At 42.0% G+C, this 23835-nt stretch overlaps 1 protein-coding gene and 1 pseudogene across 4 annotated transcripts in view; both read left to right on the top strand.

Annotated features, from left to right (window-relative positions):
- The window catches only part of Rnf180 (ring finger protein 180), a 174503-nt gene that overhangs the window by 56456 nt on the left and 94212 nt on the right, over window positions 1-23835 (top strand). The gene's annotated exons all lie outside the window — the stretch shown is intronic.
- On the top strand, window positions 16778-16901 carry LOC127212546 (uncharacterized; annotated as a pseudogene).

Genomic DNA, 23835 nt, shown 5'->3' with positions numbered 1-23835 from the left:
CAAGGAAGTTCATTACAGAGAAAAGGGGGGGGGGAGGAGTTGATGACTGATGGAGAATTGTGATGCAATTGTGAGAAACATGCTTGGTTCTGTGGGTGCCACTGAGCTGCTGGCAGTTCTCGGGAGCAGTGTGCCCAGCTGTAAAGGTTGGCAAATGGACGCCCATGGATGAACTGGACGAATAAGTCAGGTATCTCATGCCAAGGCAAGCTGAATGACTTACGGGGAAGACACTGGCTGCAAGTTGAACTCCCATTAGGAGCCCTGGAAATTTTTACTGTAAAGATTATGTTTCAGATTGTGTGTCCATGCGTGTGTGTGTGTGTGTGTGTGTGTGTGTGTGTGTGTATTAAAAACTGGTATATTCACTTGCAAGTAACACTTTGCATATTCAGGCTGCTTTCCCCCACTTGGCATTGACAGGCTGAGTTTTGATTGGGAGCAGGAGGCGATAAGAAAAGTGTGGCGAGAGTGATGACACCAGCAGTGAGCATTTACTGAGCTTACAGCATGAGGCATTTACTGTGTGGGCTGCTTTATGTGAACTGTTAGGTCAGCAGAGCATAAGGAAGCAGAATGGCAGGCTTGTCTAAGTGAGCATCATCCTGCTCAGAAGCCGGGTGGGAAACAGGAACACCAGAGATCTGGATGATCTTCCGGGTTGCTAATCTGTGCAAGGCCCTCTCTAAAATTCATCTGCTGCCAGTGTAGTGATTGAGAGGTCAGCCTTAGCAGGAGGTTAGGCCATGAAGGCTTCTTTCCTGGAGTTACAGTCCTCATATATATGTATGTATGTATGTACGTACGTATGTATGTATGAATGTATGTATGTATTTAGGTATAGATATTTTGTTAATTTTTTGAGAATTGCAGATAATATGTTTTGATCATATTTACTTCCTCAACGTCTCACAGATTCCCCAGTCTACATTCACCCCCTTACCACCCAACTGAAGTTTTTGTTTTGTTTTTATCTTTTTATATCCCTGGAGTCCTGCTTATGTCACCTAACTACTCCTGGGGGTGAGGCTTTTGAATGAGGCCTGGTGGTCCATTCAAGTAATCCTGAGGATTATTGGTGGGAGGATTGTCCACATTTGAAGCCAGGCTGGGCTACATAGAAAGCACCTGGCTGGCTGCTCAGGGGTACACATCTCGAACTCTGGTCTTAAAAATATCTTTTCCCCCCCGAATATGACCATCCAGATGTGAGTTGACTAAACGTGACACCAGTGGGCATGCCAAACCAGATGGGGAAAAGTCCGTGATGCCCCAACCACACACAGAAAGTATGAGTAAAGCTGGCAATGGGAGAGGTGGTCTCACCCAGGGGAGAGCACACCGATTCACACCGATTTGTTGCCCAGTGCATAGTCAGCTCTGAAACCATACATAAAAGTAACATGATCAGAAGACTCATCAGGTTATATTTAGGAGTATGTGTGTGTATACACGTGCATATGTGCTTGCAACAACAATTAGTGGGAAAAGGCCATGAACTTGAAGGAGAAGAGGGTGGATATATAGGAATTTTGGAGGGAGGAAAGGGAAGGGAGAAATGTTTGTAATAAAATTATAATCTCCAAAATAAACGAAAGTGTCTAAAATCCAGAAAGCAGTAACAAGAAAACACAGTGGTCCTTTTTTTTTTTTCTTTCTGAAAATTTGGCTAGCTTGTTTTCTCAACCTCCTACTTGCTGCCAAGTGAGGATGAAGCCAGGATGCCCTCAGCAGAACACATGCCAGTGACTTGACTGGACCCCCCTACCCTCTAGAATTGGGAAGAATGATGCTTTATTCTTTATGAGTCATGCACTCTCATATACTGTGATAGCCACAAAAGGACCCTAGATTGTTTGTGAGGCCGGTCAGTGAGCTAATCCAGAAACTGATGCTCGGCGCTGTTGACTGAGCAGAGCAAGCTCATGGCTTCAGCTCTTTTGACCTTGTGTGGCTTTGGGGATGCTGCCTTGTGTTCCATCCTGAGTCTCCACATATGGCTTCACTTAGCAAACCAGCCAAGACAAAACTCTAGCCACGTGAGTTTCTCCCTCACTGAACCATCTCTCCCCTTCTATCCTTTAGGAGTACTGGGTGCATGCAGGTGCTGTGGCCATAGAACACTTTAAATCCACAGCTGCTTGCTGATAAGAAACATTGGGTGTTTTTGTTTTTGTTTGTTTGTTTTTGGCTTTTTGAGACAGGGTTTCTCTATGTTATCTTGGAAACATTGTCCTAATTCACATCTCCTTAAACTGTACCTATGCTGGGGTGGGTGTTGTACCCACTCTTTTCACGCGTGAAGCCTCTCAGTAACAGCCCCTTACTGCCAACATTCTCCGGGAGAGCAAAGGACTGTCTTTGGCTAAGTGAGATCAACGGTAATTGGCTTCACCTGGATTTTCTTTTTAAACAAAGTAGTCTTTTAATTTTAAATCTTCAAAGAAAGGTAACAACGTTATACAAACTGCAAAACTAAACCCTAAAGAAATAACTTTAAAAATAAGTCATTTAGATGCCAAATTTAAGAGTGTGATTAGCTGTCTCGCTGATAGTTCATCTGGGTTGCTATATAGAAGGCTGAACCTCTTAATTAGATTTTATCTCTTACACTTGGCAATGTTATCACAGACAACTTCCTATTCCATCTTGTATGTCTACCATTTCATAAGACATTAATAAATCATAGCGCTCTACGAATACCATGCTTTATTTAGTCATTACTTTGCTGCAAAATGTTAGATCACTTGCCCCTGTTCTCCTTGCAAAACTGAAGGGAAACTAGAGATCACACAGACAAGGACTCTTTTACGTAAGGGCCTCAACTTCGTAAAAGTAATTTTGATTTATTCCTTGACAGCTTCATGTAATGTACTTAGATCATATTTACTCCTCAATCCCCTCTCTTATGCCCCTCTCATTCCTTCAGGGCCCCACCTGCTAATAATGCTTTTCTCATATGTCTTCAGAATAAAAGTAGAATATTTAGTACTCCATGATGAAAAATTTCCACCAAAACAATTGTGAATCTGTCCTATATTCTTAGCTGCTATCCAGCCCTTCAGCTGTGAAGTACTAGGTTGTAAAGGTGAAATCAAACACCAGAGGGCACCAAGTCTCCTTGTGGAGCAAAGCAGACTCATTTCTTTGCACGTAAAAACATCCATGTGCTGGAGTACACTATGGAATGCTGTGTTTAGTCACCTGACCATCAGAAACTATGCGATTTCATTCTTTGTGAGAGAAAGTTTGCAGAAGTGACTGCAAGGCTCCCCTTGTCCCGTCAGCTGAGATTCTGTCAGTCCCTTTCTTCACCAGTCTTGCAGGGACATTTGTTGTAACTTTGTTCAGAGGGGAAGAAGGATTTCCTTGGGTTAGTATTTGAAATACATTTACATATAGTTAAATACATTGTTGGGGTTTTAAGTTTGAGGTATCATTTTGCACTTTCCTGAAAGTAGGCATGCCCCTACATTCAAAATAAGATCAGTGACAAGCCCTGTGCTTCACTGCGGAGGAGGGTATGAGAAGAAAGTGAAATAATATAAGACAGGGTTTCTTTCTTTCCCCCTTGGAAAGTATTAAACCATTTTTATTTTTTAATTAATTAATTAATTTACTTACTTTGCATCCCAATTGTAGATTCTTCCCTCCTCTCCTCCTTGTTCCACCCTTCCTTCTTCTTCGCCTCTCACCCCTCCCCTATTCCTCAGAAAAGGGAGACAGACCCCCTACCTACCTACCCCAGCTCATCAGGTCACATCAGGATGAACATATCCTCTTCCCTGATGGCTTGGCAAGGCAGTCCTGCCAGGGGGCATTGATAAAAAATCAGGCAACAGAGTCCATGTCAGGGACAATCCCACTCCCCTTACTAGGAGACCCACAAGAAGCCTAAGCTGCCTATCTGCTACATCTGTGTAGGGGCCTAGGTCCAGTCTGTGTATGGTTCTTGGTTGGTCCTCAGCTTCCAGAGCCCTCTGGGCCCTGGTTAGTTGGCTCTGTTGGTTTCTTCTTCTTCTTCTTCTTCTTCTTCTTCTTTCTTCTTCTTCTTCTTCTTCTTCTTCTTCTTCTTCTTCTTCTTCTTCTTCTTCTTCTTCTTCTTCTTCTTCTTCTTCTTCTTCTCCTCCTCCTCCTCCTCCTCCTCCTTCTCCTCCTCCTCCTTCTTTATTACTTTTTTATTATATTTCTTTTTTAACATATACATTTATATTATTACACATAAATAAAATAAACTACATACAGCTTGAAGAACCATGAAACAATCAGGAATTATGTAAATGCCATAGTCATTTGGCTATCTTCTTGCAGAGCTCTTGTCACCTCATATCTCTGTCTGTCTCCCTCCCGCCACTTTCTCACAAGACTCCCAAGACCTCACCTAATGTTTGGCTGTAAGTCTCAGCATCTGTCTTGATCTGTTACTGAGTGGAGCCTCTCAGAGGACAGCAATGCTAGGCTTCTGTCTGTGAGCATAGCAGAATATCATTAATAGTGTCTGGCATGGGTCTCAGGTTGCACCAGGCATTGGTTGAACATTCCCTCAATCTCTGCTCTATCTTTATTCCTGCACATCTTGTAGGTAGGTTAAATCGATGTTTTTGTAGGTGGGTTTGTGTTCTCCTGACTCTACTGAGAATTCTGTCTAGTTAGAGGGTGTTCTCATCAAACTCCATGACTCCTGCTACTAGGAATCTCAGCTAGAGTCACACCCATATACTCCCAGAAGACTACTCTGTCTTAGGTCTCCAGCTTGCCACAGAAATGCCCCTGCCCATGGTTTCCCTTCTATCTGTAGGCCCTCTGTTCTCCTGTCTCCCCTCTCCCCAGATCTGTTCTCCACCCTCATTTCTCTCTGTGCTTCCTCTCCTTGCCTGTTCCCTCTCTCCAAACACTTACGCTATTTATTCTATTTCCCCTTCTCCATGAGATTTAAGCATCCTTCCTTGGATACTCCTTGTTACTTATCTTTTTTGGGTCTATGAATTGTAGTATGTTTATCCTGTACTTTATGGCTAAAATCCACTTATAAGTGAATACATACCATGTGTGTTTTCTGGGTCTGGCAATAGAATGGAATGCCAGTCTACAGATTGGGAAAAGATCCTCACCAATCCTGCATCTGACAAAGGGCTAATATCAAAAATATATAAAGAACTCAAGAAATTAAACACCACCAAACCAAATAATCCAATTAAAAACTTGAGTACAGAACTAAACAGAGAATTCTCAACAGAGAAATCTCGAATGACCAAGAAGCACTTGTAGAAATGCTCAGTGTCCTTAGTCATCAGGTAAATGCAAATCAAAACAACTCTGAGATTCCATTTTACAGAATGGATAAGATCAAAAATTCAATTGACAGCACATGCTGGCTAGAATGTGGAGAAAGGGGAACACTCCTCCATTGCTGGTGGGACTGCAAACTTGTACAACCACTTTGGAAATCAATCTGGCACTTTCTCAGAAAATTGGGAATAGTGCTACTTCAAGACCCAGCTATACCACTCGTGGGGATATACCCAAAAGATGCTCTATCATACAACAAAGACATTTGCTCAACTATGTTCATAGCAGCTTTAATTCATAATAGCCAGAATCTGGAAATGACCTAGATATCCCTCACCTGAAGAATGGATAATTTGTGGTACATTTACACAGTAGAATACTACTTAGATATTAAAATTAAGGAAATTATGAAATTTGCAGACACGTGGATGGAATTAGAAAAGATCATCCTGAGTGAGGTAACCCAGAAAGACAGACTTTCATAAGGAGCCATTCACATTTGATGTTTGTCATTGTTCACTCCTGCGTTTGACAAACCATCCTTTCCCCAGTCTCAAATAAGATGGTGGTTGTTTCAGTTTCCATAATAAGAGCCAATAACTTCTTTCCACTCATTATATATTTGTCAGTTAAACATTTAATGTTGTTTTTATGCCATATCTTAATAGTTCTGATGTTTAGATGGTCTTTTTAATCTTTAGCCACAATAATTTATAGTCTATTTAAGCTCTCTAATCATTATCTGGTACATGTGAGGCAATTTCTATGAAGTGTCAACATCATCTAGCGGAATAAATACAACACACATGTTTTTTAAAGATTTTTTTCTTTTTTAAGGATTTATTTCTTTATTAAGTATAGTGTTTTGCCTGTATATATGCCTGCAAGCCAGAAGAGGGCACCAGATCTCATTATAGATGGTTGTGAACCACCATGTAGTTGCTGGGAATTGAACTCAGGACCTTTGGAAAAGCAGCCAGTGCTCTTAACCTCTGAGCCATCTCTCCAGCCTCTAACAACACACATGTTTTAAGGACATGGAAGTACTGTTTCCTTCTACATATTTTGAAGGTGAATATGTTTCTTGTTACTGCAGTAACCTTTAGTTTTAAAACAAATTTACTGTTTTAAACACACATATGAATTTGATTTCCTGGAGTCAGAAGTCTCAAATGTGTTCAAAAGTAGTCTCAGGCAAACGTCAAGGAATGATCAGGGCTAAATTCTCTTACAGAGGGTCTAGGGAAAATCCATAGAAGATAGATGCCATTTGTTCCTTTCTAGAATCTATTTCTGCATCTTTGCTCATGCCCATCACTGTCTTCAGACCCAGCATCAGGTAGTCTGACCTTTCTCTGGTTTTGATTCTTCTGTTTTCATCTTCCTCATTTGATAACCTGATGATTGCTTTGCCACTTCCAATTAATCTACAGTGATGAAAGCCATCGGTTTAAAGCAGGTAATAAGCAACCTTAATCCTGTCTTCGATGCTAATTCCTCCCCACAACTTAGTGTACTCAGAGATTCAGAGAGCAGGGCATGGGCATTCTTTGTGGGTAAGAGAAGGGATGAGATAAGGTGTTTATTCTCTCTCCCACAGTTAGCATTTTTTTTTGAGTAAAGCCAGCATTAAAAACAAGAGCTAGCTGTGAGGCTTAATAATGCCTTTTAGACAAATCAGTGTTTTCTGACTTTAAAGATAAGTCTTCTAATAGTTTCTAGGAGGCAGGATTCATTAACTGTATCTTTATCAGTTTCTTGGCAGAAGTGATCAGGTTAGTTTATGGTCCTTACCCAAGTCCTATGAATGGGGGAACTCTAGATCAAGAATGACAAAAGGAAGAAGGCATTGATTGAAAAGATTTCATGGCCCTTGGATAGAGAAAGGTCTGCTAGAGAAGGCTGCTCAGGTAACAGATTTAGGCCTGATTCATGTGTGGTCCGGATCTGGGACTGTGAGTAAAGAAGCGAAATTAGATAAAAATCCACACACATAGCTCTAAAGGAACTCTAGATAATGTCAAGTCCTCCAGACAACTAGAGGCTATTTGAATCTTTTTTAAAAATCCACAGTCAGGAGGCATATTAATGATAAAAAAAAATGCCTTTCACTTTGTGTGCTTTATGTTTTTATGGGATTTAAATTTTTATGCCTATAATTTAATAAGCTCAATATCATAGGGGTAGTTTTCCTGTGCAATATTTTGAACCAACTAAGTGACAGAGGAAAGACATTCTTACTCTTTCTCAGATTGTCTAAAGCTTAAAAGATATAGATTGGCCAGTTAGTTTTTTTCTTGACTGGATACAAGCTAGACTCGTCTGGGAAGAGCGATGTCATTGGAGGCATTGCCTCCATCAGATTAGCCCTTGAGCAACTTTGTGGAACATTTTATTGAGTGGCACTTGATATAAGAGGGCCCAGCCCACTGTGGTGGTGTCATTACAGAAAGGCTGCTGAGCAAGCCACAGAGAGCATGCCAGTAAACAGCATTCCCTGTGGTTCTGCCTCAGTTACCACCCCAGGTCCATACCTTCTGTCCCTGCCCTGACTTCCTTTCTTGGTAGACTGTGAGTTATAAGATGAAATAAATCCTTTCATCCCCCAAGTGGCTTTAGGTCATGGTCCTTTATCACAGTGACAAAATACAAATTAGAACATAGATATTACAAACTTATGGTACTGAGGAAGAGCTATGTCATTTACATCATTGCCTATATGGGTTCTGTGTGGGGAAAGTGAAATTAAATGCTAAGACTGTTGAACGTAAAGTATTTACTGGTCCTTGCATTAGAAAACTGTTTAGTTCATTAGCCTATTGTTAATTTAATAATTTGCTTCCCAGATGTTGAATTTCTGAAGCTCTTTATACATCCTAGATATTAATCCCTTGTCTAGTGTTTGGTTGGCAAATATTTTTATTCTGATGATCTTTTTCTTTGCAATGCAGAAGCTTTTCAATTATTTTGTAATCTCATTGGACAATTTTGTTCTTAGTCTCTGTGCTATTCAAGCCCTTTTCATAAAACCCTTACATCTGCCTGCATCACAGTGTTTGCCTATCTTTTCTTTTAGTAGTTTTAAAGCTTTAGGTTTTACCTTATTTGAGTCATTTTGAATTTCCTTTTTTTTTTTCAGACTCAGAAATAGGGATATAGTTTCATTCTTCTATGTATGAAAATTAATTTTTCTAGTACCATTTGTTGAACAAGCTGTCTCTTCTGCGGTGCATGTATGTCCTTTGTCATTAAGCTTCTCGTCCTGTATAGGTTAATTTCTGAGTCCCTGTTGCGTTCATTCCACTGGTCTGCACGTCTGTTTTTATGGCTGTACCATGTTGTTTGTTACTGTGGTTCTGTGGAGTAAATTTGACACCAGGAATTGTGTTGCATCCAGCATTGTTCTTTCTCTTTAGGATTGCTTTGGCTATTTGGGGTCTTTTGTGATTCCATATAAATTTTAATTTTGTGTTCCTAGTTCTGTGAAGAATGTCACTGCCGTTTGATGGAAGACTTGTTGAATCTATAAACAGCTTATGATAATATTGATTCTGTCAATCTGTGAGCATGAGAAGGCATTCTACCTCCTAGCATCTTTTTCACAGGTTTTTGAAGGAAATAAAGAGTGCTGCTACTTCAGAGAATTAAAAATAAGTGACAACAGTTTTATCTGGCCTGGGAGACTATTTGGTGATCAATCTAGAGCACTAAACCAGCCACCACATTCCTTTTAGCTAAAGCCTGATTCAGAGCAAGGCCCTACCTCTCCTCCTTCCTGTGAAGGCTCTGAGAAGTAAAGAGATTTTTTTTAATGTTTATGATTCATGAGTCTTAAGGAAAACACCCAAAGCATGTCCCCAACATATATGCACATGCCAACGGATAGGCCGCAGCAAGTTATCCAGACGCTCCACCAAGATCATTGCCGATGGCTTCACTAAGGAAGAGATGTTTCCATGGAGACAGAACAGCCTTAGGTTACAAACTACCATCTGAGGCTTTCCAGGCTACATGGATTTCCACAGCCTACCTTCAAAGACAGACTGATCCGCTTGTTAGGGGTGAAAGCAGCCCGTGACTGTAAGTGGAATCCAATGCTCACCGACCGGTACACTAGGGCCCTCAAGACTCAAGAGTGAGGTTTACTCTTCTTGTGCTCTGTAAGCGAACAGCCACCTAGATAGCAGGGTATCTGCCCTCAACATTACTGTTTTATTCCCAGTCATGAACCTGCTCTGGCTTCATTACAGATATTACTATACTGTTCATTGACAATTGGCTCTGCCATCCAAGAGCTCCGATGGAGATGTACGGTAAAAGTTGTGCAGTTTTCACACCCGCCGCCCCGTCGAGCATTCTGAATCTCATGGACCAGGGAGAAGCTCTGACTTTCAAATGTTATTGAAGATAGGTGTTTATTTTGTAAGGCCCGAGCTGCCCTGCATAATGATTCCTCTGAGAAATCTGGGCAAAGTAAATTGAAAACCTTATGGAAATGATTCACCATTCTAGATTCTGTTAAGAGCACTGTGTGATTCATGGGAGGAGGTAAAAAATAACAACAGTAACAGGATCTTGGAAGAAGTTGATTCCAACCCTCAGAGATTACTTTGAAGGCATCAAAACAAAAACGGAAGAGCCAACCACAGATGCGATGGAGAGACGGTGAGACAACTGGACTCAGAAGTGGAGCCTGTGGGTCTCGGTTACTGCCAACTATGGTCAAGGTTCAGCTGCTAAGCGTTGCTCCTTGTGAATGAGCAAAGAAAGTGGGTCTTATGATGTCTACTCCTGGTGTGTAGTCCATGCACAACAGAGGGTTTGGAGTATCACAGTATATTTATTTGGTAAAGCATTGGCAAGGTGTGAGAGGATTTTTAAAATGGCCCAAAATAGGTGTAGGTGCTGTCAAGCATTAGCACATGGTACATACAGTGAGACATCTTGCGAAGGGAAGAATCAACCACCCTCCCTAGCGAATTTCATCGTTTTCTTTTATATTACTGCTTCATTTTGCCAGATTACTATTGCCGCCCACACACCATCAGTAACAGCCACTCTGCTTAGGAATCACATCTGGGCAAGACCCTATGCCAGCAAAAAGGATGCTGTCTGCTGAAGGGCCACTTGATCATTAGCATTAGGAGGACAGAGGGAGGTGGGCGACACATCACATATTTCCATCATGGTTCCTGAGGCACAAGCCCCAGACTCCTTGTTATATGTTTTAAAGATATATTTTTAAATTAAGTGTATATGTGTATGTATGCATAAAGGTTTGTCACATGTGATTGCAGGTATCTGTGGAGCCAAGGAGAAGGGGCTGAGTCTCCTGGAACTGGATTACAGGTGGTCGTTGGCCTCTCAGTGTGGGTGCTGGGAATTGCCTTTGGTTCCTCTGTATGAGCACTGCATTCTCTTAGTGGCTGAGCCATCTCGCCAGTCCCTACCCTTGGTACTATCTTTATAAAGCTAAACCAGGAGCTGGAGGGATGGCTCAGCACTTGAGAGTACTTGCTGCTCTTCCTGAGGATCCAGATTTAATTCAAACATCCACATGGCAACCCACAGCCACATGTAACTCCACTTCCAGGGGTATGCACATGGTGCACATACATACACCTAGGTAGCATAACATAAAAACAAATAAGTTGTAGGAGTCAGAGGATGGAGGACACCAGAACATGGCCCACTGTGTCAACTAAGCAAGGCTCATATGGGATCACAGAGGCGGAAGCAGCAAGCATGAGGCCTGCATGGGTCTGCACAAGGTCCTCTGCGTGTATGTTATGGCTATTAGCTTGGTGTCTTTGTGGGGCTCCTAACAATGGGAGTGGGTGTGCCTCTGACTCTTCTGCCTGCTCTTGGGACTCTTTCCTTATGTTGAGTTACCTTGTCCAGCCTCAATAGGAGAGCCTTCACCTTGCCTTGTTGTATCTTGTTTGTCCTGTTTGGCTGTTGTCTCTTGGATGCCTGCTTTTTTCTGAAGGGATATGGGGGAGAACAGAGGTGGAGGAGAACCTGGGAGGAGTGGAGGGAGGGGAAACTGGTCAGGTATATAGTATGAGAGAAGAATCTGAGTGAGAGAGACAGAGACAGAGAGACAGAGAGAGAGACAGAGAGAGAGACAGAGAGAGACAGACAGAGAGAGACAGACAGACAGAGAGACAGAGAGAGAGACAGAGAGAGACAGAGAGAGACAGAGAGAGAGACAGAGAGAGAGACAGAGAGAGAGAGACAGAGAGAGACAGAGAGAGAGAGAGACAGAGAGAGACAGAGAGAGAGAGACAGACAGACAGAGAGACAGAGAGAAATTTAAAATTTCTTAAAAATACTGAAACAGAAAGTGCCCCTTTTCTTTAGGTTTTGTCTTTTTGTTCCTGGTTCTTGAGATAAACCTGAAACAGCTTATGAGTAGCTGAGGTGAAGGGCCTTTTCCGCCATGTTGGGTTACTCAGGCCCCAGGAAGCAGAGTCTCTATTTATTAATACAAGCTACACAAACTGAAAACATATTTTAATCACCTCTGCCTTCTGTCTTAGAGTGCTCAGAAAGACATTTTGTGACCTATCATAGCTGATAATAGATCGTAAGACCCCACATCAGAAGAGAGCCAGCAGGAAGGAATGTTTCACAAAGGCCAAGAAAATCTGCACACTGCAGCCTGGATGTCCCTGCTTAGTATATTACTATTAGGCTGTGGCTTCTCACACTTTATCCACCAGCAAGCCTTTTAGCATGAGAAACTCGACTCTAGTTATATAGATACACAAAGTAAATAGATAAGCAAAATATTTGCAGTAATAAAAAAGAAATTTATTTTAAAATAATTATTTAGAATACATACAATTTTACCATTTTAAAGACATAGTAATTTATTGGATGTGTTTAATTATATATAATGTAATGACATTTAATACAATTATTTCATGTACATACAAACTTACTATTCATTAAATATTAAAAAATTCACTAATGAGATAGATGTGCTTATTTACTTTTAAATCATGGGTAAAAACTTGACTGAATATTTGATGTTTCAGGATATATAGCATATCTAATACTTTTCAGAGTTGATTACTATTTTAGTTTGATAATTGCTGGTGTTGAGAACACTGCTTTACATAAATACCTGGTATGAAATAGAAGAAGTATAGTTAGGGCCGTATCAGAAATCACTGGATATACTATCTAAATCCTAGTTCAAATTCACTTAACATTTTTTTTTCCGTAAAATTCAAGTCAGCTACTCAAACACCAATTTTAAAACCAAGCATTCAAGTATAATAGTATCCAAAGGTATATGGATTTTTAGAAGTAGTCTAGCTAAGTCTAATAATGTATAACCATGATTGAGAACGTTTTTTACAATCTAGATTGCCACACAATGGCCTTGTTTATCTGGTATTGATTGTATTCCACAATTTCCATACATAATTTATGCTTTAGCCAAATTGAACTCCTTTAAAAATTTTTTCTTTCCTCATATATATATCCCATGCCTTGCTCCCCACATCTACTCTCTTCCCCTCCCCCTGTCCACTCCTCTTCCATTTCTCTTTAAAAAAAGAGGGCAGGGCCCCAAGGAATATCAACCAAACATGGCATATCAAGTTGCAATAGGACTAGGCATGTCTCCTCCTATGAAGGCTGGACGAGGCAATTCAATAGTAGGAAAAGGGTCCCAAAAGTAGGCAAAGGAGTCAGAGACTCCTTTCCCTGTTCCCACTGCTAGGAGCCTCACTAGAACACCAAGGCCTCGGTCAGACCCGGGCAGGCTTCATGGCTGTCCCTTTAGTTTCTACGAGCCCCTATGAGTTGATTCTGTGGTTTTTCTTGTGGTGTCCTTGACCGCTCTGGGTTCTATAATCCTTCCTCCCCATCTTCTGCAGGATTTCCCGAGCTCCACCTAATGTTTGGCTGGGGAGAAGATAACACAGTGTGTTAGGAAAAGAAGTCCAAACAGACAGAGTTTGGAATCCCTGCTCTTCATGCAAAGAACCCAAGTAAGGAACCTTGGTTTCTTCTGTTCCACAGAAAACGAGGATCAAATGAGACTCCTCGCGTGTCTCGTCCTCCCAACCTGTCGTTTAGTTAATAGGAATTTTCCCTTTTAACTAAAGACTAAGGATTTCTACTACAGGTAGTCACAACAGTGGCATCTTAATTTCCCCCACTTTACTTATTTATTTTGCTGAGGGCACCACAGTGCACATGGGGTTGGTTCTCCCCCTTCCACTGTGCAGAACCAGGGATTGAATTTGGGTTTTCAGGCTTGGTGACAACTGTCTGCGCCCACTGAGCTATTGCTTTGGCCCCTCTTTCTAACAGTCTTATATGGCTGTCTTTTCTAAAGGGCCTTTTCTTTATGTGCTTTAGTTACAAGTGATATTTTTTCTCAAAGATAGTCGGAATGGCTGGGCAAATGGCTCAGTGGGTAGAGCACGCGCCACACAAGCACGAGGACCTGGTTCAGATCCCAGAGAAGAAGCAGGAGAGGAGACTGATGTGTTGTTTCTGGAGCTTATTGGCCTAGAACATCCATGAGCTCTTGGTTTAGGAAGAGATCTGCCTCAAAAAATAAGAGAGATAGCAATTGAGAAAGCACCCAGTATTGAGCTCTGGCCTCCTTATGTATGTATGTGGCTACTTGTGCATGCATAACTCCTTACACACAGCACATGAACACATTCATATCATGGACTCACACACACACACACACACACACACACACACACACTGTTTCTTGAAAATGCTGTGACATAGTTTTATGTTTAAACAATAAGGCAGGCTGTAAAATTACATTTATAAATAACTCCGTAATAGCTATGAATAAAAATGAGAGGAAAACATTGAAATTTTACAAAGGTTTAGAGTCATCTTAATTTTTTTCTTCTAAAGATTTGATTATGCATTCATTTATAGCAAAACATCAATGATACTTTTTCTACTTTAAGAAAAATACATACAGAGCTAAAGATACTCACCCTCAGAACAGATTTGCCTATAAATTTGGGATGATGGCTATTATGCTGGACCACACACACTTCCTACATATCCTGAGATGGGCAGCACAGCTAGGGAGTTCTTAAAAGATGTTCCTGGTTTTTCTGTCTAAATGTTTAGCAGCACTCGCAGCTGCCAAAGCTAGAGGCAAGGTAGTCTTCTGTGCTTCCAGTCTCCTTCCTAAACATAATTAGTTACCACAGGAATGCAGTTGAGTATTAAATATTTGTGTCCTTATCTTTAACCTGCATCTTTTCTTTTCACTCTCACTGCTGAAGGACACAGGTCAAATCTTACTGCATCCTTGAATCACAGGTAATATATCTGTTGTAAATCATTCCTAGAGCCTTTGGGTCATCAGCTGTTAAGGAGATTGTGCAAACTCATTCACAGTTCAGCCCTTGACACGTTTGCTTTTGTGTTTCCTGCCATCACATCTCATTTAACCTTTACCAAAAAGTCAGCATGATCTAAATTTCTCTTAGTTCATTGAAAAATATAAGTTTTTCCCCCCACTATGTAGTATTTTCCATATTTGTTTATCTACTTCATATTCTCCATTTAAGGAGTGCCTCATTCTTTAAGACTCATTTCAAATATTAAACTTTAAGTAACTCACCTAGGAAAATTTAGCCGATTCTCCGCCACCTAGACTCACTAAAATTTGTGTGGCTGCTTCAATAAGCTATGAGCCTCTCAAGGTCAGCAAGGCCCCTCATTCAACTTAGTATTTGATAGACAGCAATAAAAATCTGACGTTGGGTATTTTATTAAAAATTGCCTGTGAATTATGAATTCTCAGTAATGAAATTAGAGCTGGGAGCAAGTTAAGTTGAAGCAGTCTGTGCCAGAGCACAGAGGAGATCTTCTCAAATAGAATCATTTATTCTTGGCACACTGTTCCAAGTATAATCGCATATGATAAAGTAAGTCCTTTCAAAGATAGCACTAAAGGGAAGGGAATTTTTTCTTCTTTTCTAATTTTTTTTTTTTTTTACTTTAAAATTTTATTTGGCTTTACACACGATGTTTTCACTAAAAACACAAAATAAAAGGAAAACCATTCAGAGTAATTGAGGTTCTGACACTGTTTGAAGAATGAAGATCCCAGACAAAAGCAATATAAAGTTCTCATAAGTTTGTTTAGGGAAATGGACCACTGGGCAGCCTGAAGACACATGCTCACTATGAACATATGGCACAGAGCTGGCCATCAGACAAGGAAGATGAGGTGCATTCCCCATGGAGAGGATCTCCACAGCAAGATAGAGAACTAAATATCCCACAGTGACCATACAAGCTCAACCCTAGACATGGCCCATGGGCGTTACAGCCCCGAAGCACACCTAAAACCAAATTTAGCCCATTGAACTACTTCTGTCCACACAGTGTCCTGGTCTGTCTGGAGTTAAATGAACACGTCAGTCATTTTGTCTACCTCCCCCCAACCCTGACCACTGACATCTCTTACTGCTTTCTCTGTGGGCCACTCCCTTGTGATTTCTGTCTACCGCTCCGTTTTGTTGTTGTTGTTGCTTTGTTTTGTTTTGTTGGCATTTTGGGTATTTTTGGACTTCTGCATTCTCAAGAGACATGTGAGCCTCCAGAGGGACCTACTTTAAGGATAGATAGGTCGGGGCTTTTCAGCTTCCCAATAGGTCATTTAAAACGTGGATTCAAAATCGAAGCTTAGGTAAGCTGTCAGTATGATTTCTTTGTTGTTATTTTTGTTCTTTTTTTTTTTTTTAAAGACAGGGTCTCACTGACTTCAAACTTCTAATCCCCTACCTTAGCTTCCCAAATGCTGAAATTACAGATGTGGAGCTCTGTTCCCAGCCAAGTATAATGTCTGAGACTTTTTTTCATTCATCTATTTATTCATTCACTTTGCTGCTTGATCCCAGCCTCTTCTCACCTCTCCTTCCAGTCCCACCCTTACATCTCTACCAAAGAGCATGCATAGGCTGGACCTAGGCTGCCTACACATATGTAGGAAATATGTATACTTGTTCCTCATGTGGGTCCCCTAACTGGAGCAAGGACTGTTTCTGACTCTGTTGCCTGCCTTTGGATTCCTTCCCTACAACTGAGCTGCTTTATCTGGCCTCAGTGGGAGAGGATGCACTTAGTTCTGCCTTAAACTTATTTGTTTTTACTTTATTTTCCCCCTTTTATTAAAATATATTCTTTTCTCACGCAATATAATCTAAATAGTTCCTTCTCCCTGGATTCCTCCCAGGCCCTCCCTATCTTTTGTCTCACCTGAACCCATTTCCTTTCTCTTATTCATCAGAAAAGGACATGGAGAAGGGGAATTTTGAATGAGCTCTCATGTGTTATTGAAACGCTTCAAAATGATGTGATGTACAACATAATATTTTGACGACTGCGCGATAGGAGTTGTTTATTGGTAAGCCAGCAAGCAGTGTTCATGGCCCTCAAATAAAAATATGCAGCGATGTTGTATAAAATTAAAGCTGTCCTTGCCCCTAGCAGGTGTGGCTGCTGTGTCACATGTGTGGCAGTAGGTGGCAGAGAGGAGCAAGGATGTCTCTATGCTCAGTGTTCTGACCTAAGAACTTTGGAATGATTAGTGGCCTAACATTCCCTGGAAAAAGCCAGTCTGAGAGGACTACCAGTCCAGCGCCAGGGGTTCTGGACAGGGCGCTGGCCTGAGACGACCACCAGTCCAGTAATGCACAGGCCTGGGGAGGCAGAGTAAGCCTGAGATGACCCTTGCCTAGCGCCATAATGCTCAAGCAGGTCATAACACTCCTGTGACCACTCCTGAGATGACCCTAGACAGTAAGAGACCCCAGGGACCACTAAGAGAACCAAGGAAGTGGTGGAGACATGGAAGAGAAAGAGAAACAGAGAATGTGGGCACAATGAAGAGAGGCAGAGCTGGAGACTCGGGGGTAGCGAGAAACAGCCTGACGTGAGTAGCCAGTGACGCCACCTGGGACCAGGATGGGGTCTTGGCCTTTGCTGCCACTGAAGGACCACTGCTGAGTCCATGGCCCTTAGCAGCAAGGGTCTGTTACCACCAAAGGTCAGGGTGACTGCCTGGTCTGGGCTGCCAACGGGAACATGTTGATGTCTGAGGGCTGTGCAAATTTGCCCCACCTCTTACCTGGGCATCTTGGGTGATTTGTCCTGAGGGCATGAGAGCAGGAGATCTGACTATGCCCCTAGTCAGTTGCACTCAGGAAAGTGGGCCCTGCGCATTTCAGAAGTTGCTGGTGAGCTGGCCCTGAGGATTCAGTTGTGGGAGAGCTGGCCTTACCATTTGTCTTCTGTGCAGTGGCACAGATACCCTCCTCTTTCCTTACCCCTCACCACCTGCAGCAGGTGGAAGGAAGACCTGGCCCTAGAGTCATGAGAGCTGCCTCTGCCCGTCACCAGCTGCTGCACCTGGGGTTCTGCACCTTGCCTGGGCAGCACAGTAGAGCTGGCGCTGGATGTGGGAGTTCCTGGGGAGCAAGTACGAAAGACATGAGGGTGGGAGAGCTGCAGGGCTGACCAGCTCAGATATATCTCAGGCCCAAATCCAAGACTACGGGAACTTCATGACACAAGGCATCAAGGGATATGAGAGGAGTCGCAGTGAGGCTCTAGTAGAGAGAGAGCAGCAGAAGCCAGAGGCCTCTCATACCTGACCAACAAGTCATTGCAATGAACACTTGGAAGCAAAGGAATGTGGACAAAAGGGTCTATGTCTCTATTTCTTTTTCTCTGTTGGTGGGAGGTGAAAGAGTGGAAGTCAGGTACGAGAGGAGGGGGAGATTAGTGGGATGAGGGGTGCATGATATGAAATCCACAATGTATAAAAAGTCTTTTACAAGTCTGGAAAAAAAATTAAAGCTGTCTCAGAAAGGTAAAATTCGTTCAATATAAGTTGTTCAGAAACAAAAGTTAGAGGTATTAATAAGAGACACTTAAATCATGACAGAATCAGACACAACATTATCCATTTGTGTTTGCATGCGCATGCTTCTTTCTGCAACTAACAGAAGAACCATGTTCTACAAGCACTGTTGCAACCACGCGAGCCCACACTAGTATTAAAACGCTTGGTTTTAAAAAGTCAGGATCACTGAAAAATCTTGAAGTACAGCTTTGTTTATATACGTCAAGCTTAACTGCAGTTTTCAAACATTTGCAAACTTTCTTTGGGAGGGGCTTGTGTGTGCCATAGCACATGTAGAGGTCATAGGTCACCCTCGTGGCAGTCTTTGTTTTATCCCTTTATTGAGTTAGGATCTCTTGTTTGTTTGTAACTATGTACACCAGACTAGCTGGAACATTCGTTTCTGGGGATTCTACCGGCTCTAATCTTGTCAAAGGAGCAACACTACTGTGCTCGGATCCAAACTCAGGTCCTCATGGTCGCACAGCATATGCCGTACCCACAGCACTTGCACATCTCTTAATATTGTGTAGATGACCAAAACTGAATATGTAACTTTATCTTTAATGCACGTGTAATTTAACAGCCTAGGGCTGAAGCACAATTGAAAGAATGGGTTTTCATACCTCGCTGTCACACAGCCCACAAGGATTGGAAGTAGTCTGGACAACATGGAAGTCAGGCAGTAGATCAAGCCAGCATGCGCTCTATGGGAAATAAATGTCAGGAAAGGAGAAACTAGTTTGTAGAGGGAGCAAGTGTTATGGGGAGCCTGGGAACAGGAAAGTCTGTTATCTAAGGGGACAGATTAGACTCAAGGCGTAACCGGAGACCTGGAGGAAAAACCTGGGTGGCAGCTATAGGACTCCATCTCCCTAGAACACTACTGAAAACAAGGGGACACAACATCTAATAGGCTTGAGGGGCATGTTGGGGAGCCTGGCCAGATGGCAGAGAGAGAGAGAGGAACATGGCTCCAGTAATAGTTGTAATATCTAGAAGGGCTGACCACTTATACCACTTTCTGTCCTATCATGTAAGTCAGTGTTGCTCTGACTCCAGGGCCCAAAGATGTTCAAACATCTTTGGTAGGTCTAAGACTGGGTAAAATAGAAGAGTCCTTCTGGCATTGTCATTCTCAGATGTTTTTGCTGTTTGTTTTTCTGACACAGGGTTTCGTGTAGCTTCGGCTGCCTGCATTTTAGAGTGATTACTATTCTCGGCACAGTATAGATACTGAGGCAAGTTTTCTGTGGATCAGAAAACCAGAAAATAGAACAGCACAGCCATCTGCTGAGACCTTTAAATAACAGTATCTGTGGAGAGAAACCTTAGTGGAGCTAACCCAGAGTTATTAGATCAGGGCCTACCGAAGACATTTGTTCCAAACCTGCATTTCCCAGAACCACTCCAGCTGGGTGTGTCAGGGGCTAGACATAATGTCTGTGGAGTTGTGTACACACAAGACTCCCAGGAGAGCTGTCTGGGACTCAGATTGTTGTAATTCACAAGGAATTTGGAGTTATTAACTGATAAGCTGTTCTGTTCTTAGAAAAACATGTTATGCATAAATAGAAACTTCCTGCTCTCCTTTCACAGCATGTCACTATTTCCTCAAAAGTAGGCCCTTCAGCTTGCCGCCCTAGCTTGTAGCCAGGTGGGCTTAGCCATGGTAAGAGGCACTGAGATTCTCTTTTGAAGCATGTTTCCTTTGACTTTTACACAACCTTGTTATGCTGATTTTCTAAGGACACCACTTGAAGTCTACTCTGATAACAGATTTTTACATCTACAGTCGTTCTTTCTGACTGAAAGCACAGCGTTGTACCGTAAATACTTCTGCGCTGACTCGCGTTTAATGGCACACCACAGCAATAAAACACATCCGTAATGGGTTCTGGCCTCTCCCCTAGGCTGCTGGCAACTCACACTTCATGCTTTGATTTGGGGAGTTTGTCTGAGTGCAGGTGGGATTTGCTATTTGCCTCTCCGAGTAGATTATTTCACCTAGTATTATGTCTTCGAGATTTGCCAGTTGGTTCTGTATTGATGGGCATTGACGTTGTCTATGCAATATGGCAGAGGTGAACAGTATCACAGCGAACGTTGAGATGTTCTTCAGTCCCTGAGTTAACTCTTCTGAGTGTAAACACCCAGATGTGAGATTGCTAGATCATGTGGTAGTTTCATCTTGTAAACCTTTCTGAAGACCTGTGCTGTCTTTACCGTTCTCCCTCTCCCACGGCAGTGTGTGCAAAGCTCATTTTTCGCCACCTGCTGACCAGCGTTTGCCACCCAAGCAGGAGAGGGTGACTCTTATTTGAGTTTTTTTGACAATTAGTAAATGGAGCTTCTCTCTATGCATTTGTCATTGCCCGACTTTGTAGAAATAGATATTAGGTTTCCTGCCCTTACTGTGATGAGGTTTTGACTTTTGAGCTGTAAGAGCTCTCTGGATAACGTGTAGATTAGCCTGTAACCTGGTGTGTGGTTTGCAGATATTTTTCCTATTGCATAACTGGTCAGCTTGTCTGTTGATTGTTTTCCTCCGTTGTGCAGAACATCTTCTTTGGTTAGTTCCACTAATTTACTTTTGTTTTTGTTGTTGTTATGTCTACGAAACCATCAGCCAGGTTCCCGCATAATTCTGATTATTCAAATTATTTATTTGTCTCATTCTTTAAAAGTTGACATAAATAATTTTTGTAGGTTAACTTTTACAGTGGTGGTAGTTTTATGGATGTTGTTTATTTTGCTTTGTGAAGTCTTATTATTGCTCCTTCTACCAGCTAGACACAATGGGGGCCATATTTTAGGGCCATTTTCACCTGTGTAGCACAGTTGTCCAACAGCATAGAGTTGTAAGAGTTTCATTACTAGTCTATTTCATAGCCTGCTATCCAGAGTCTGTAGACACAGGACACTGACAGTACTTGAGAACTTGCTGGAAATAGCCTATCTTTATCCCAGTCTGCCCATAGGTTGTAGTGTGCATGTTAACATATCTTGCAGATGCTTTGGGCTACTGTTTCCTGCTGTTCCTGGTCAGTAGACAGCTGATTTTGTTCTTGGTAGCAGTCATTTTTTTTGTTGCATATTACACTTTTCTTTACCTTTTGTTGCAAAGTGTGTGTGTATGTGTGTGTCTGTCTATCTGTCTCTATCATGTATGCGTGTGTATGTGTGTGAGTGTGTGTATGTGTGTTTGTGTGTCTGCATACCAAAACAAGAATGAAGTGATCTATAAGGCAATTGTCTTAAAGCATTGTGCCTCAATTTAGTTAAAAGCTGTTTTATTGATTGTGGTATTTTATAACTACCTGAATTATTAATTTATCTTCATTTGGCAGGTGGAAAGTTTTAAAGCCATAGATCTTTTGACACACCGTGATCTTTGGCATAGATCTCTGTCTGTCTCCTAAGGCCATACTAATGCTGATGGATGTTTTATAGTTCAACTGCATGGATCTAAGTATGGAACCACTATCTTTAAAAACAGACATCTTCATTTGAAAATGCTATTTTGTGCATTCTGTTTTCAAAGAGAACAAATGTGAACTCTAAATGGGGAAGCATAGTGAAAGTGCTGCTTGGATCCTAAGTTCTTGCCAATCGTCAAAAATACCTTCTTAGGTATCGCCAGTTCAAATCCTGGGGGAAATGGCTTGAGTACTGTTCACCCATATGCAGTTGTCTGCCAGGGCCTAAGCCCAGGAGCCAAGGAGACATGAGCACATTTCCTCGGGGCGTTCTCTCTCTCTCTCACTCCCCTGCCCTTGTGCAGAGAGACAGACTCGAATAAAAAGGGATATTGTAGCCCTCCACATTAACTGTCTGTACACCAACACTCCAGCAGCATTTAACATTCTGCTTTTTACACAATGGATTTGTATGATATATACAGGAGCATGGTATGAATTATATCCTGATTTTAGAGACTCAAAAAACATACCAATATAACAAAAGCTTCCTTGGGTGTGTCTATCTTGGGGTCTGTTGTCCGCAGAACGCTGAGTATAGCTATGAATGCCAACTAACACAAAGTAGAATATTAACTGTAAACATCTTGAGGTTGTGTGCGTGCATGTGTGCATGCGTGCATGCGTGCATGTGTGCGTGTGTGAGATCTGTTGTTGTTGTGGCTGTTGCTGTTGCTAATCAATTTTTTTGGTTTTCGGGTGTGAACTTTGTAGATTATGTCAAGTTGCCATGGCAAAGGTTGGACATATCTGCTGGTGACTTTCAGTAAAGTGAGTTCTCATTTATCCAGCATTCCCAGCACTGTTATATGACAAGCACTGGTGAGCCATGTGTGAGTTAATAAGGACATATTTTGTTTATAATAGACTAACATGACTTCGAGGCTCTTCACCTCTAAATGGAGTAAACATGCTGCCCTGTGTTGGTGCCCGAAAGAGCCCTTTTGTTCGAACTTCCCAAAACTACCTCAAAGTGACATTGGAACTTGCTATGTAACCAGCACCAGCCTTGAACTTGCTGGGATCAGAGGAGTAAGCTGCTACACCGTTACCTCCCAGTGCCTTGCCAGTGAGTCCTGTCTACAAGCTAGCTTTACTGCAACCAACTGCCTGCTACGACACCATCCCTGACCTCTGATCGCCTTACCCTCTATACTGTACTTACACTGGTCTCCTTGAACACACCAGACACTTACTGTGGCTTCTTCCGCCCACCTGTGCCCTCTGGAAGCTATCCAGACTTCCCGTCCTAGCTCACGTAAAGCAACCCAAACTTTCTAATGAGTTTCATCTTAAATCGGAATGACGTACTATGGTTTTGGTTAAGGGTAAAAAGTACCGGGCTTTTGTAGACCTGGTTACCAGAGAGTGTCCTAGTGAATGCTCCTACACACTGTCATCAGAGCTTCCACCGTGTTCTCGGCCTTGCCTTTCCTCTACTTCCGGTCAGCTATTTTCTACACATTGCTAGCTAGTAGCAAAAATGAAAGCAATACAGGAGTGCTTCTGGGTTTTCATTTTCTTGAATAACTTTTTAAAATGTGATTGTTTTAAATTCTCCGTGGAAATGCTATTTCTGAAAGAAAACACCCTTGCACGAAGCTCTTGAACTTGGCTTTTTGACAGTAAAGATTCCAAGGGAGTCCAGTGACAAAGTTGTGACGACATTAAACATAAAACCTATGACATTAAACACTGATTGAAACTGGGTGGGTTTGTGTAGTCCTTTAATCCCAGCACTGAGGAGACAGAGGTGAGAGAGTATCTGTGATGCGACTTCAAGGCCAGGATGATCTACACAGCAAGCTTCAGCCTAGTTAACGCTACACAGTGAGACCCTGTTTCAAAGCAAAAACAAAAAACCAACAAACAAACAAAAAAAGGATTGAGGAGGAAAGGTGTTCTGATTGTGTTGTAGAAGATCATTTCTTTATTTCTGTTGCATCTAGAGGCTTGTTCTCTATGTCCCCTTACCCTGGGGTTTAAGAAGAGAAACAAGTGACTGAGACACGTGGGAGGCCTGGATCTATGTCCTCTGGCCATTGACGCTAAAGTACCAGGATAAAGGCACAATGACAACTTAGCGTTCTTAGCAGCTTAATGTGGGAAGTCATGGGAGGCGTTGGGGAGGGAGAAGCTGTGGATGTGAAG

The sequence above is a fragment of the Acomys russatus genome, chromosome 30 (assembly GCF_903995435.1).
Source record: "Acomys russatus chromosome 30, mAcoRus1.1, whole genome shotgun sequence".
Lineage (NCBI taxonomy): Eukaryota > Metazoa > Chordata > Mammalia > Rodentia > Muridae > Acomys > Acomys russatus.
This window is presented reverse-complemented; position numbering and strand designations above follow the sequence as displayed.